Consider the following 14,918-nt stretch of genomic DNA (forward strand, 5'->3'; position numbering starts at 1 on the left):
ATCGGGCTCTGTGCTGACAGCTCAGAGCCTGGAGCCTGTTTCAGAGTCTGTGTCTCCCTCTCTCTCTGCCCCTCCCCCACTTGCACTCTGTCTCTCTCTGTCTCAAAAATAAATAAACATTAAAAAAATTAAAAAAAAATAAAGCTCCTTTCTTACCATTTTTCTCCTTCTAAAATAGTTGTGCACACATGTGTTTTTTGAATTTTTGTTACTGCTAAAAAATTTACTCTTTTTACTATTTTTTCCTCTTTCTTCAACACCAAACATCTTTGTTCCAAAAGAGGAGTTAAGACAGCTGTAATCTTGGTTTACTTTTATGGGCAAAAGAATTATTTTACTGATTTCTTGAGTCATTATTCTTATACATTAAAGGTAATCTTTTCCTCTGATGACCATGCTTTTATTGTGTGGCTAAGATTATATCAACAAGGGCTAGTCCACTGATCTCTTAAGATGCACACTTGAAAAGGAAATTTGGGATCCAATAAGGGAGGTGAGACTACAGTTCAACTAAAGAAATTGCCTTTTAAAAAGGACAGTGAAATTCCTTCAAGTCCAAGGTGTGCACCTTGAGCTGTTGAAAACTGTAGTTATTGTTGGAATTTTACTCTGGGTAGCAGATATTTTAATGTTGATGAGTCCCGAGTGCAATACTCTTGGCTATTTTTGAAGACTGTAGTGCGTTAGAAAGCAAAAAAATATAAAGTTACCCCCAAAATGTCAACATCGCATCTGAATGGGTTCGGAGCAAAATCAGTCCATGCCCTGATGCGTTGTGCTTTCTCTGAGAATGCAGTAACTACAAATGGTGCCAGAGGGAAAAGGGAAAGGGCTTCTGTTGACTTCAAATAAAGGCGATATCTGACAAAAGGGAAGCAAATGGTACCTGGATACGCTATTAACAAAAGCCTTGTATATCTACAGCTGCACTCTATGAGCCCTTTGGAAATTAAAGAATTGCCAGCTTCTCCACTTTGGGACAAAAAACATTTGTGCTAAACAGCCAGTAAGTAAGTGCAGTAAACATATTTTTACAGTGAATAGAATTGTTTTATATTTTGGGGACTGATTGTGAATTTCTACTGCTTCTTGATTAGCAAACATTTGGCAGTTCTCGAGTCTTTAGACATTAAAATGCCAACACAGATTTTTATTCTCAGACTGAGCTCCTATATTTTTTTTCATCCCTCTAACAATTATCCTCAAAACATTTGAAAGCACTAAAATAAAACGTGTTCTGAAAACACATTAGGAAACGTTTTACCTGTGTGACTTTAATAAGCATGTAAATAAAAAAGTACTGGGTTGCTGTTGAACTTCCTTAGGGCAGAGATGAGAACACAGTACATGCGGAATGGCTGTTTAAACTGTTGGTGGGCACTTCCTAAGGTCTTGCCTTGGGACAACCAAGGGTTTTACTGCTGTACAAGAAGGCTAGTAAAAACAGATGTTTGTGCAAAGCTTCTTGGGTTTCTCTTTTAGTAGTGAGATTCCTGCTCATTTTTTGAAACCAAGAAATTTCTAAGAGATTTGTAAGTTTTCAACAATGACTTTTACTCACTTTGATTTTTAAGGGTCACGTCCTTATGAAATCTTTTGTTATTATATTGTAATTACCTCCTTTGGAAGATTTTCTTTTAAATGATAATTTTGAGTATCTGACATTTCTACCTTAACAATGCCTTTAAGATCAGGAGATTGACTATATTTGTTTTGCATCCATACTGTCAATATTATTTTTCATTATAGTTAGATTAGCTAATTAAATAGAAGGCAGCTTTTTAATTATCAGCTTTTACAAAATTTGAAAATGCAAAGAAAACTCGTGAGTAAAATAGTTTAATTTTGCAGTGGCTTACATCTTGGTCGCAATGCAGGATTTTGCAAATCTGTGATTGTATGAGTGTGTTGTGGATGTATTTGTGCATGTGTGTATGTGTGTGTGTACAAGGGGGAGTCATGGCTTTGTCATTATAGCTAAACATTTTAATTATAACATGATGGTGGTGTATTCGTTTGCCCTGGAACAAATTATCACAAAGCGGCTTAAGACAACACACTTTTATCGTCTTTCAGTTCTGGAGGAGAGCAATCTGAAATGGGTTTCACTGGGGTTAAAATCAGAGTGTCAGCAGGATTACCTCTTCTGGAGGTCTAAGGGAGAGTCTTCTTTTTTTTTCTTTTTTTCCTTTTCTATTTTCTAAAGGCTGCTTGCATTCCTTGGCTCCTGGCTGCCTCCTCTATTTTTGGAGCCAGCAATGGCATCACTCTGACCTATTTCCATCAGCGCCTGTCCTTTTCTGACTCTGATTCTTCTGCCTCCCTCTTCTAAGGACCTTTGCGATTATATTGGTCCCACCTGGATGATCCGGGATAAGTTCATTATCTCCAGCTCAGAATTCTTAGTTTAACCAGAGCAGCAGTCACTTATGCCATGTAAGAGAATATACTTAAAGGTTCTTGGCATTAGGACACAGACATCTTTGGCAGGGAGCATCATTCTGCCTACTATATGCCTTTTAAGTGGCACGAAATTCTCTCCTAATAAAATTCTCACCACTCACCTCTCCCTTCAGCAACACTGCCCACGATTTCTTACCTCTCCTGAATTCCCGCATTTCTATCATCCGACTAGTTCACCTATTATCTCAGGTAACCATCCTTGAGTGTACATGAAATTAATGTTGATGCAACTTGCCCAACCTCCCCCCAGTACACCTACTTCAGAAACTCTGGACTTTTCCTGACTTCTCCCTCATGTGGGGTGGAAACATTACTTCTAGAACAGAATTCTTCAACCTGCATTTCTTTTCTCAGTGCTGCTTCAGTTCCCTGAAACTGAAGCATATCTTTCTTCCAGAGGTGCCATTTCTATCAGATCTTACACTGGAAGTAAATTCTTTTTCTACTTCTCATACTCAAAATGCATCCGGCCCCTTATTCCTTGAAGGCTCTTCCAGACCATTATTCCACCACCATCATTTCACAATCCCTCCTCCCTTGAAGTTGTGTTCTCTCCATACTTCAGCCTCTCCTGTGTATCTTCGTTAATATTCTAGAGCGGTCCTTGCAAAACTATCTGTGAGGTAAAAGACCAGTTTTTTTTTCCCAACCTGTTGTCAACTAATACTTTAGTAAAAATATAATAAATATGAGTTATTTGGGGATTAAAAGAAAAAAAAAAACAAGACATTACTAAATACAAAGCAAAATTTTATAAGATTCAATCTAAAATATTTCAATAAATATAATCAAAACAAATAAAATAGGATAAAATAATAAGAATCATAAAAATTAAACATAATGCATTGAAAAATGTGCTTGTGAATGGTTAATATAGGGTATAGTCATATTGCTCATAGCAGTGTGTTATTCTGCATCATAACTAAACAGGAACAAAGAGTTTTAAGTGGAATAACAACTTTCCATATTTTCCCCTATGTACTCTGAATAAACACCATAAATACATATTGTCTTTGGAAAATAGGCTTGCTTATTGCCTAATTTATCTAAAATAGAGGGTCTGATAACTATGTACTTGCAGAAGATAATGCAAATCTAAATTTTTTTTTCTATATTATCCTTTCATACAGGAAGCTTAGGGTATTTGTTCTTAACTTTAATCCAAAATGAAATAAGTGATGCTCTTTTTTCAAAATATGTTCAGTGTTTCATCAGTACCTGATTTTAATAATTTATCCAATAAGGTGCAATTAAATCTAAATTATACTTAGATGAAAGAAATAGATTCTAAAGCCGTGAAATTCCCATGTATGGAAATTTCTGTGTACTCTTCTTTTGATGGAAAAGTAAATTCTCAATATTCTATCAAATGCATGAGGTATTTGGTTATAACTTTCCAAACGTAGGCAGTGTCAACACAATCACCCTTTCAGTGATGATTATTGTTAAACCTTGGAACTTATCACAAGCTGTAGAAATTTTGTTATTTCATGCTTTTAAATTTCATTTTTTCCCTTTAATTTATCGGATTTAATTTATCAGCCAATTTACCCATTCCTTCCCTGGATGGAAGTATTAAGATAACTAAAAATGCCAAATGTATCATGCCAGTAAGCAAGCCTGGCTGTAAAATCACATCTTTAGAAAACTGATACCAAACTAGAAATGTATTGGATTTATTTCCTAGTTTAAATATCTTCAATAAAACTTTTGCCTTAATAAATGTCATGCCTCATTCATGCAACAATTTTTAAATAATAAACTTTTCATATTTTTAAAATAGATAATAATCTCAAAGTTAATATATTAGCCTTTACGTAACCACAGTTTTCACTATGACACCAGGCTTTCTGTTTAGTTCCACTGAAAACATTTTATAGGAAGACTCTCTTGATGAAGGAAGCGCCATGTTGATTTATACTTTTTGCTCAAGCTCGGAAATTTGGGCAATAGCCCAGAATGTTTCCCTGTTTTTGCACCTGTGAAATGTGCCATCAGAAAATACTTCTACACCAAGCTTAAACTCCAAACCGTATTTGCTAACTACTTTTATACATTCTAGAGCTAGTTGTGTTCATTGGCACTGAAGCTAGAAGAAAGGGTGGGGGGAGAAAGAAATGAAACCTCTCTTCATACCAGCTTCATGTTTGGATTGCAGTTATACTAAAAGAAATGCCATAGTAGCAATATCTGTGCATTCAAAAAATTGCAGTTAAAAATGTGTCCTTAGCTTTATCTAGTCTATGCATCTGTCCTTCTTATCATTAGCCATTTCCTAATTTTTGAGCTATGGTGTCACTGGAAAGTGATACTTGAACTACACACTTTGCCACAGATACACCCAACATTTTCAAAGAAACATCTTTGACGTAATTTTTTACTTCCATCTTGGGAAGTAATATATAGATTTTTATTCATAGGAAACCAAGCTGCTACTCTGTAAGAAGACTCCAAGCTAAAATGCTTAAGTGAGGATTATTGAATGTCTACTCTACCAGCTTTTGAATTTGAAGCGCTTTTAAAAAATTATTTTGACTCCCTAGTCTCACCCTGAAACAGAAAAAGAAAATTTGATTTTAACTTATGTTATTTATGTTATTTCTTTATGGTTTTAATCCTTCACTAGCCACTACATTTCCAAAATAATATACCTTGGTTTTAGCACTTCCTCATCCCTTGTGACTAAAAGATCAAATTCAATATATAAGGAATTGTATATAATTTGTGGTAAAACCATTACGTATTCTACTGATCTTCATTTTTTGGAGAAACTCCCACTATCATCATTTGGTTTGCTATTATGGCTGCATATACAGTATACAAGAGCTATGTCTTGGCAAAAAGGTCTAGTGATGCTTATTTCACCTGTTGTAAATTAGGGAAAAGTAAATTCAAATTTTATTTTCCTAATTAATAATGTTAAGAATTTTATTGTTTTAAGTTTATTTATTTTGAGAGAGAGAGAGAGAAAAAGAGAGAGAGAAAGAGAGAAAGCAGGACAGGGACCGAGGGAGAGAGAGAGAGAATCCCAAGCAGGCTCTGTGACAGTGCAGAGCCCTATGTGGAGCTCAAACTCTTCAACTACGAGATTATGACCTGAGACAAAGTCAGATACTTAATGAGCCACCCAGGCGCCCCTAGACTATAATTTTAAAACAAGCTTGATTAAAAATTAAAATTATTTTAAAATAATAAGAGAGAAGAATATAAATAATTGTTTTTCTCATACTTCTGTATGTTTTTGGATTATGGTTAATGAATTAATCTTAAAATGTCACAGATTGTAACACTGTGCCATATACGAGTTTTAAAATACCCAATCTGGTATATACACTGCCAATGAGATGAGATCGCTGATTCTGTGCTTGGATGTCACAGCAATGTTGAATTGTTATAAACATTTCTAAACATTTATTTTCAATTTCTGAAAATAGTTCAGTTTTCCAGACAAGTAACAGAGGGATCTGCACCAGTTCAGTTACCATACTTTGGCCTCAAAATTATAGGCTATAAAAATATCTCGTGAAGTTAATTAAAATGCAGATTCAGAGTCAATAGATCTGAAGTGGAGTCCAAGAGTATGAGTTTTTTTTAAACCCCCTTAGGTGTCTCTTATAGGGAGTATTTAGACTACAGCTTTGTGATGCAACCTCCAAGAAAGCTATATTCTCTTGATCTTATGCTGATCTTATTTTACTAATCCTTGGAATAAAATTTCTGAAAATGTTGAGCAGGAATCACCTGGAGTGCTTGTCGACAAAGTAGATTGGTAATTCTCACTGCAGAATCTCCAAGAGTGGGCCTTGGGAATCTGCATTTTTAAGAAGCTTTTCCAGGCTCCTTATGTACATGTAAGTCTAGAACCCACTAGCCTGCATGCTATGTGTCATCTGCTTTCTTCCATTTTCTCCTGTATTTCTAATCATTTTTATTCAAATACAGCATGACATTTATTCTACTTTTAGCTTTCTCATTGTTTTCCTTTCTACTTTACTGGCTTCTATTTCCTTCCTACCAAGGTTTTCTCTTCTTTTATGAGGTAACCCAGTCTCATGACTTTACCATGTAACCTCTGTGGATAAATCATATTTTTAATGTGGACTTCCATCTTTTGTTCTATCTTATATTTTCAATTCCTCTGGGCAACTCTTATATTTTTGGCATTTCAATAAAAGTTTGAACAGAACTGAATTTATCTGCTCTCCCAAACTCTTTTATATGTTGATTTTTTTTGGGTATCATTTTACAAATGCCACCATTTTCCCAGTCTCTAGGATCAAGTCTTTAGATTTGTGCTTATTTCTTGCTTTGATAGGCAAGATTCTAAAATGACTCCTGTGATTTGTACTCCTTGAAATACATCCCTTTTTGTAATCCTCTCCTTTTTAGTGAAGGCAGAACTGTGATTCACTTCTAACTATTAGAATATGGCAACAGTGAAAGAATTGCTTAGATGTAGCTAATGTCCCTAACCCCTTAACTTTAAGTTCGTTAAATGGGAGATTATCCTGGGTAGACCTGTCTTAATCATGTAAGTCCTCTGTAAGAGGAAACAGCAGACACTCTATTCCACGCTGGCTTTTAAGACACAAGCTGCCATGAATTCTATAGCATCAAGGAATGAATCCTGCCAACAACCTGAAGAAATTTGGAAATGGATTCTTCCCTAGTCAAGCCTCCAAATTAAATGCAGCCCCACTATCATTTTGATATCAGCTTTGTGAACCTTGAGCTGAATACCCAGCAAGGCCACGTCCAAACTTCTGACTTAAAGAAACTAGAGATAATAAATGTTTGTTGTTTAAGCCACTAGAATTGAGTAACTTGTTATGCAGCAACAGAAGAAGACTAATACACTTCTTTTCCTTCAATTTCCAGTTTCTCTTCAAATGAGGCAGAATTTACTATTCTGCCTATACATTATTTCTTACTCCCATCTTTCACCTTCTGTTGGTGCCACTTTGATTCCGAATCTCATTTATTCCCTTTTTATCACTGAAATGTCCTTTTAAATGATCTTTTGTTTTCTATATCTCATCCTAAGAACCACTACAGGCACTAATCATGTCTCTCTAGCTGGAAAGAGAGAGGGTCAGTGTGGTTATATAGTGTAATGTTTGATCTGTGGTTTTGCTATAGAGAAGTTACAGGACAATCATGTCCATGGCAGAGCTACCAGAATGGGTGGCTGAGATGGAGAGAGAAGGATCCTAGAGATAGGTTAAGGTTAACAAAAATCACAATCACTATGTTGTATATGCTATCCAGGTGGACATTGAAAGTATAAAATATGCTGGTTATTTTAATATAATATTAATATAAGAACTGAATATAAATGGAATGACCCATTTTATATTGTTTCTCATGCCTATCTTCATAGAAACATAGTAATAGTGCCCCTTGACTTTTTGAGAAAAAATAAAAGAAAATATGAATTTTATCTAACTCTTTACACCTTGTAACAAAAGTCATGTGTTTCAAAGTCCAGACAAAAAAATTTGATGCCATGTAAGAAAAAAACAAAACAAAACAAAACAAAAAAACCCTTATGATTGTCAAACCTGCTAACAAAAGGTGACTCACTTAAGCTCTTTCATACAGTGGCTGCTTTCCACTAGGAAAAACAAATGCCAGTGTTAATCAAACCAGCATGGAAGTTAATTAGAACCCCAAGAACAAGCAGATGGGCTTTGCACCTTGGACACATGAGTACCCTATTTCTAAAGATGACCTCAAAAGATTGCATAACAATCAAGCTCGGCACAAGTCAAAAATAACTAATTAACTTTTCATTTTTCCCATAGTAATTTAGTCTTGCTCTTTGAAAATATTTTTAAACTGAGAAATCCCCATTAATTTCTGCATATTGGTTGTTCAAAGGAGGGTAATGACCCTTTACTTGATTGTACATACCCATCATTTAATTTATTTTTATGTGTGCCTTAAAAACAACTCTCAAACATGAGGCATCTTTAGTTAATGGCCTCATTAAATTTGAACACAGAGACAGGATTCTAGAGATTAGAAAACTTCCGAACACTATATGGAAAATATTTCCTTATCTACCTAAGAGTTAAGAGAGAGATGGCCATAACCTGTCCCAGAGGCACTAGTGGAGGGACTCTTCCACTATCCGAGACCCCTGGAGGCTTAGAGTGGAAACGTTGGGAAGATAGTGCATCGAGGAAGGCTTTCTTCCCAACAGTTCCTTCGATGTTTTAGATGCTGCTCTCACCTCCTTCAGGAGTGGAATCTGCCCACTCATTGGTTGCCCAGACCCAGCACTGATAAGATCAGGGGTCACCTGCCTTGTCACTGGGACAGGTTTTGTTTTGTTATGCTAGTTTTTTTCTATAATCAATCTACTGAGGCCCCACAATTATATTAACTGACCCGGATGAGCTTAACTCTGTCCTTCCCTTTCACTTTTGTATAGAATCCTGACAACTGGCCTAGATTTTCTCTAACCCATGCCCCCCATGCTCTGAAGTTGCTTATGACCTTTGGATACCCGCCTTGGTTTTGTGGAGCATCTTCCCTTCCTGACCCTAGAGGACAGTTCCCCAGATGGGAACTGCTTTACAAATAAATGTCTCATTTGTGAATTGTGATTTCAGCTGTTGACCACTCACCATGTTAACCCATTACTTCCCTCCATTTGCTCATAAACAAAAAAAGTGCATTTTTTGCAATGTGCAAACTATTGGGGATACAGAAATAAATAAGGTGTCTGCACTTGAGTGACTGGTAAAGGAAACAAATATGGGGGAAAAAGAAAAGAAGGTTCCTGCCACTGTAGAAAGAGATCTCATGTGGAAGATGACTGCTATAAGCCCCACGAAGCAGGATTACATAGCATGCGTGTAGCAAGAGATTGCCTCATATGTAGGTAGGCCCTTGTAGGGGATATGGGTCCTCCCCCAGCCTAGTGACAAAAGGCAGTGAGTCCTGGCTCTGGGCTGCTCTGGCAGGATTGGCACTCTCCCTTGTAGCTGACCAGACTTTGGACACCCACCATGAGGGACCAGAGACTCCTGGAGAGCTATGTTCCCTTTCCCATGTGCATTAATTATTTGCATTGTTCGTTTATGAGTTTCCTCAAAGCCAACTGGATGCCAATAATGCCAAGTCCAAATCATCTTGCTTGTCGATGTTGGAATCCTAATCAGACTTTGTGGTGGTGTCTGTCCACCCACCTTCCCCCTTATTACTGACAGAAAAGTCACTGGGCCTTGCCCAGGACCATTGGGACCAGCAGAGTGATATCAGAGAGGCTCAAGACCATGCATCCTGAGCTGTCCTGCAGGCTTCTAAGCAACCCCTGGCTACCCTCTCCTCCTCTTCCCACTCCTCTGAGCTCTAGATAACCAATGGAGAAAGGCTCTAGGGAGAGAGCAGTGCTGAAACAGAGGTTCCCCGAAGAGTATTGCTACCTGTTGGGGTCAGCTTATGTGACAGAGGAAAGAGGATCAAGTCCAGAATGTGGGTCCTGAGCCACGGCCCTGGGCTGCAATCCTCCGACCATAACGAAATCAGGAGCAGCCCATGCTGCTCAACCCTGTCCACATGACCAGCCAAGATACTGGACACCTGCAGGTGAAGATGTGCTCACTGCCAAAAGGGGTCAGACATTTGAAGGACACATAAAGGAGAGTAAATACAATGATAAAAGAAAGTAAATAAATGAGCAAGCAAGACTAGATGAAATAGGCAGGTCAAGTTTTTTAAATAAAATAATATCCTGGGCGCCTGAGTGGCTCAGTCGTTTAAGCCTCTGACTTCTGCTCAGGACATGATCTCATGGTTCGTGGGTTCAAGCTGTGCTGATAGCTCAGGGCCTGGAGCCTGCTTCAGATTCTGTGTCTCCCTTTCTCTCTGCCCCTCCCCCGCTCACATATTCTCTCTCTCTCTCTCTCTCTCTCTCTCTCTCTCTCTCTCTCCTCTCTCTCTCTCTCTCTCTCTCTCTCTCTCTCTCAGAAATATATAAACATTAAACATTTTTTTAAATAAAATAGTATCCTCTAATACATGGTAAAATAAGGAAAAAGCAGGCCATTCTAAAAAAAACAGTGGAAATTTTGAGTGTTAAAAGATAATAATTAGAATTAAATAATAGATGGGATAAAAACATGGAAAGAATTAGGAAGATAAAGAGAGAGAAATTATAAAAGAAAAGTTAGGATCTGTAGAATTTGGTAGGATTGGATGGAGAGGAAATTATTGAGGAATCATGCATAATTTTTTAAAACTAAAGCAAGGTTAAAGTAAATAATGTTGAAAAGATTCGTAGGATACTAAATAGAATAAATAAAGAAAAAAATCACATAGATACATTATGGTGAAATTTAAGAACATCAACAATATTGAGAAAATCCCACAAGTTTTCACAAAGGAAAAAAGACTAGATGGGACTTAGACATCTCTGTAAGTAACACTGGAAGCGACAATGAGGTATGGAATTTTATTCTGATTACTATTATTAAGTATTTGTGACATACAAAAAAGAAATAATAAACACCATACATCTATTATCCAGGTTAAGGAATAATACATTAACTACATTTCTCGTGTAAGTACTATGCTTGCCTGAGTCAGATTCCTTCCCACTATGCTGAATTTGGTGGGCATCATTACATGCATGTCTTCATGATTTTAGTACTTGTGGGCACATTTGTAGACAATGTTATTTTGTGTTGTGTTTTTTTAAATACGGAAGCCAGATATTTTACTATCGCTATTAAACTGTCACTTATCTTGGTGTAGCAGTGTTTCTTCATTTGTCTAAATGACAGGAGCCAAAGAGATACATGGACAAATTAAGATAATATTGCATATCAGCTAATGCATGCAGCTAAACAAATTTGATTTCCACTTTAGTAATTTCTAGAGGCACTTACTTAATATCAATGAGTTCTGACAGGAACTCATTGATAGATAATGTAGACTAGTTACATCATTCAGGGCCTTTTTACGGAATAATGTCAGCCTTAAAATATATGTTCTTTGAACTACTCTTCACCAGATAGATACTATGAGAAACTCTGAACATTTTAGCTAGAATCCAGTTTGAAAATCACCAATGGATTGTGCAAAAGGTAGAAATTATGTTTATTTGTAATCATTGATACGTTCATGGAACTTTCCTTCAAATATCATAGTTATAAAAACAGTATCTATTTTGCCATGGATATTACTAAAATATTCTATTTCATATCTTCTCTTCTCATTAATTTAAGACTTATATGCTGAGACTAAGTTGTTTTATAATGATATTATTGGGTATTCTGTTTTTACTCCTTAAAGAGTTTTGATATATTTCCTTTGTGTAGTCATCTTGCTTAATTGGTTCATAACATCATGTGCTGACACGTCCTGTATCTTCAGCAAGAGGTTAACTTCTGCTACTTTCCCTGATAGAAAAGAGTTCACTAGGAGCTTTCTTACTTTCCAAAGCATGGAATTAATCTTGTTTGTTCAATTTTGTCCCTACTTCTAGAAGCCCGGAATAAATGGCATCCCACAAAACCATCCAAGATTGTTGATTCCCAATGTCTGGCTACAATTTGTCTATGCTATTCATTCATTTTAAACATTTTTTTAAAGTTTTAAATAATTATAGATTTGCAGGAGATTGTAAACAAATGTGCAGGAAAGTCCCGTGCAACCTTCCCCCAGGCTCATCCTGTCTTACACAACAACTATGCTACAATATCAAAACCAAGAAATTGACATTGGTGCAACTCATGGAGTTTATTTAAATTTCATAATGTATGCATGTACTCATTTGTGTGTGTATAGCTGTATGCAACTTTATCTCATGTGTACACTTTGCATAAGCAACACCACAATCAAGATACTCACTCACCTGTAACACCACCACAAAATTCATTCAGGCTTCCTTTTTATAGCCACACCTACATTCTTTCCACAGCCCCACACCCTGGCAACCACTTGTCTGTTCTCCATCTTTGTGTTATTTTTATGACTATTACATAAATGGAATCACACAGTATGTATCCTTTGAAAATTGTCTCTTTTCACTCAGCATAATTTTCTTCAAGTTCATCCAAGTTGTTGCCTGGTATCAGTATTTTTTTTTTCTTTTTTTATTGCTGAGTAGTAGTCCATACTATGGCTGAACCACAGTGGGCCTTACCATTTACCTGCTGAAAAACATCTGAGTTATTCATAGTTGCTTTCAAGCTATTACAAATAAAGTTGCTATGCACATTTGTGGACAGGCTTTTATGTAGACATAATTTTCATTTCTCTCAGAGAAGTGCCTAAGAGTGCAATAAGTAGGTGGCATATAGTATGACCATGGTAATTTTGAAAGGAACTGCTTGAGTATTTTTCAGAATAGTTTTATTATTTTACATTCCCACCAACATTTTTTTCACCAAATCTAGGAAGTTTTTCAGTCATTATTGTAATTTTTTTTAAATATTCTTTTAGTCTCCTTCTCTGCTTCTGGGACTCTGATGATGTGAATATTAAATCTTCTGCTGTTGTGTTCCACTGATCCCTGAGGTTTTGCTCATTTTTTTTCTATTTTCTTCTGTTTTTCGGATTGAGTTTAAGCTTACTGATTTTTATCCTCTGTTATCTCCACCTTGCTACTGAGACCCTTTAGAGTTTTTCATTTTATTTATTGTATTTTTCAGTTATGCAATTTTCATTTGTTGTTTTGTTTTTGTTTTTTTTTAATGTTTGTTTATTTTTGAGAGAGAGACAGACGGAGTGTGAGCAGGGGAGGGGCAGAGAGAGAGAGGGAGACACAGAATCAGAAGCAGGCTGCAGGTTCCGAGCTGTCAGCACAGAGCCCGACACGGGTCTGGAACTAACTCACTAACTGTGAGATCATGTCCTGAGCTGAAGTAGGTCACTTGCCGTCTGAGCCACCCAGGTACCCCATTCATTTGTTTTTTATCACTCATATTTATTTGCTGAGATTTTCTAGGTTTATTTGTTTTTAAAAATTGCAATTGATTGTTGAGGCATTTTTAGGATAGGTAAAACCCTTGTCAAATAGTTCTAACATCTAATTCATCTCAGTTGATTGTCTTTTTTCATTCCAGTTGTGATTGTTCTGTTTTTGGTTGTTTTGTTTTGTTTTGTTCTGTTTTGTTTGAATTTTGGTTTTTGGCATGACAGGTGGTTTTCAACTGTATCATAGACATTATGGTTATGATATGATGTTTGGAGACCTTCAATCTTATCTAATCCTTCCATTTTAGTTGGTACTTGCTCAGTGTAGATTTAATGTCTGGGTTCTGGTTTACTTTGGTGGCTTTAGTTCCCATGACAGTTTAGTTTTCAAAGCTCTTGCAACGCTATTTCAGTGTGCTTCATTCTTCAGGTACTCCTGGGCATCCCCTTCAGTCCCTGCTGGTGGCCTCTCTGGGGTGAATGGTGCTGCGTGTCATTTGGCCACCTTTTGCTCTGATGGGTGGGACTTGGGCCTGGGTCTCCTTATATTACTGGGAGACTCAGGAGCAGCTTACGCTGGCCTTGGGGGCAGCTGTGGCCACCCACTAGTGTCCCAGTAGTGAACCCAGGACCAGGAGTGCCTGAGGCTTCACTGTTGCCACTGCTGCTGGTGGAGAAGGTTACAGATAGCACCTGCATTGCAAAGCAGGGGTTTGGGCTCACCGCGGGTCTGTCCTGGGCTCCCTTGAACTCGTTCTTTGGTCAGGGTGATACATGTGTATGAGTATTTGTGTATGTGTACATACGTTGGGGATTCCTGGTTATAGGTTTACTGGCATCCTTTTTGCCAGCATATGGTTGATTAAAATAAAACCCAGAATCTGGACACATTATTATTCCTCAAGTCTTGAGGTTCCTAGCCAGTCTTTCCTCTTTCCTGCTTTCAGAGTCATTTTATCATTGTCTGATGGGTATTTTTCAGGGTATTTGGCTGTATTTAGAAGGTAGAAAGGGAAAAGTGAGTCTGTGCTGTCTCATTCCAGAACCAGAACTATTTATTCATTTTTTATTGTAAATGTATGACTCCATTGTGGTGGTGATGACCATAGAGGAGGTAGGGAAGTGATTACCCACAGACTGGAAGTTCTCATTCGGTGATTTTTGCATGTCTTTGAACTTTATGTAAATGAGATCATACTTTATACATTTGTCTTTGAAAATTGAGATTTTTGTTCAACTGTCTATGAGATTCGTCTGTTTAGGTGCATAGTTCAAATTCATTCATTTTCATGACTGTCTAGTATATCTCAAATTATTCACTCATTAATATTGGTGAATATTTAGGTTTTTAATCCATCTTTTTTTTTAAATGCCACAGAATAATTTATTTTATACCTGTATCCCTATATTGTACTCTGCATCTGATAGTAAATGAGTAATGAAATATACTTAACTCAAAAAACAAAACAAAACAAAACCAAAGCTATGTAGATATCAATAAAATAAAAAGAAGAAACAACAGAATA

General features: G+C 36.7%; 1 pseudogene; it reads left to right on the forward strand.

The window, feature by feature from the left end:
- The first annotated feature begins 691 nt into the window (after positions 1-691).
- The window catches only part of LOC128315281 (transmembrane protein 258-like), a 207,975-nt pseudogene continuing 193,748 nt past the window's right edge, over positions 692-14,918 (forward strand).

This window comes from Acinonyx jubatus, chromosome C2, assembly GCF_027475565.1.
Source record: "Acinonyx jubatus isolate Ajub_Pintada_27869175 chromosome C2, VMU_Ajub_asm_v1.0, whole genome shotgun sequence".
NCBI lineage: Eukaryota > Metazoa > Chordata > Mammalia > Carnivora > Felidae > Acinonyx > Acinonyx jubatus.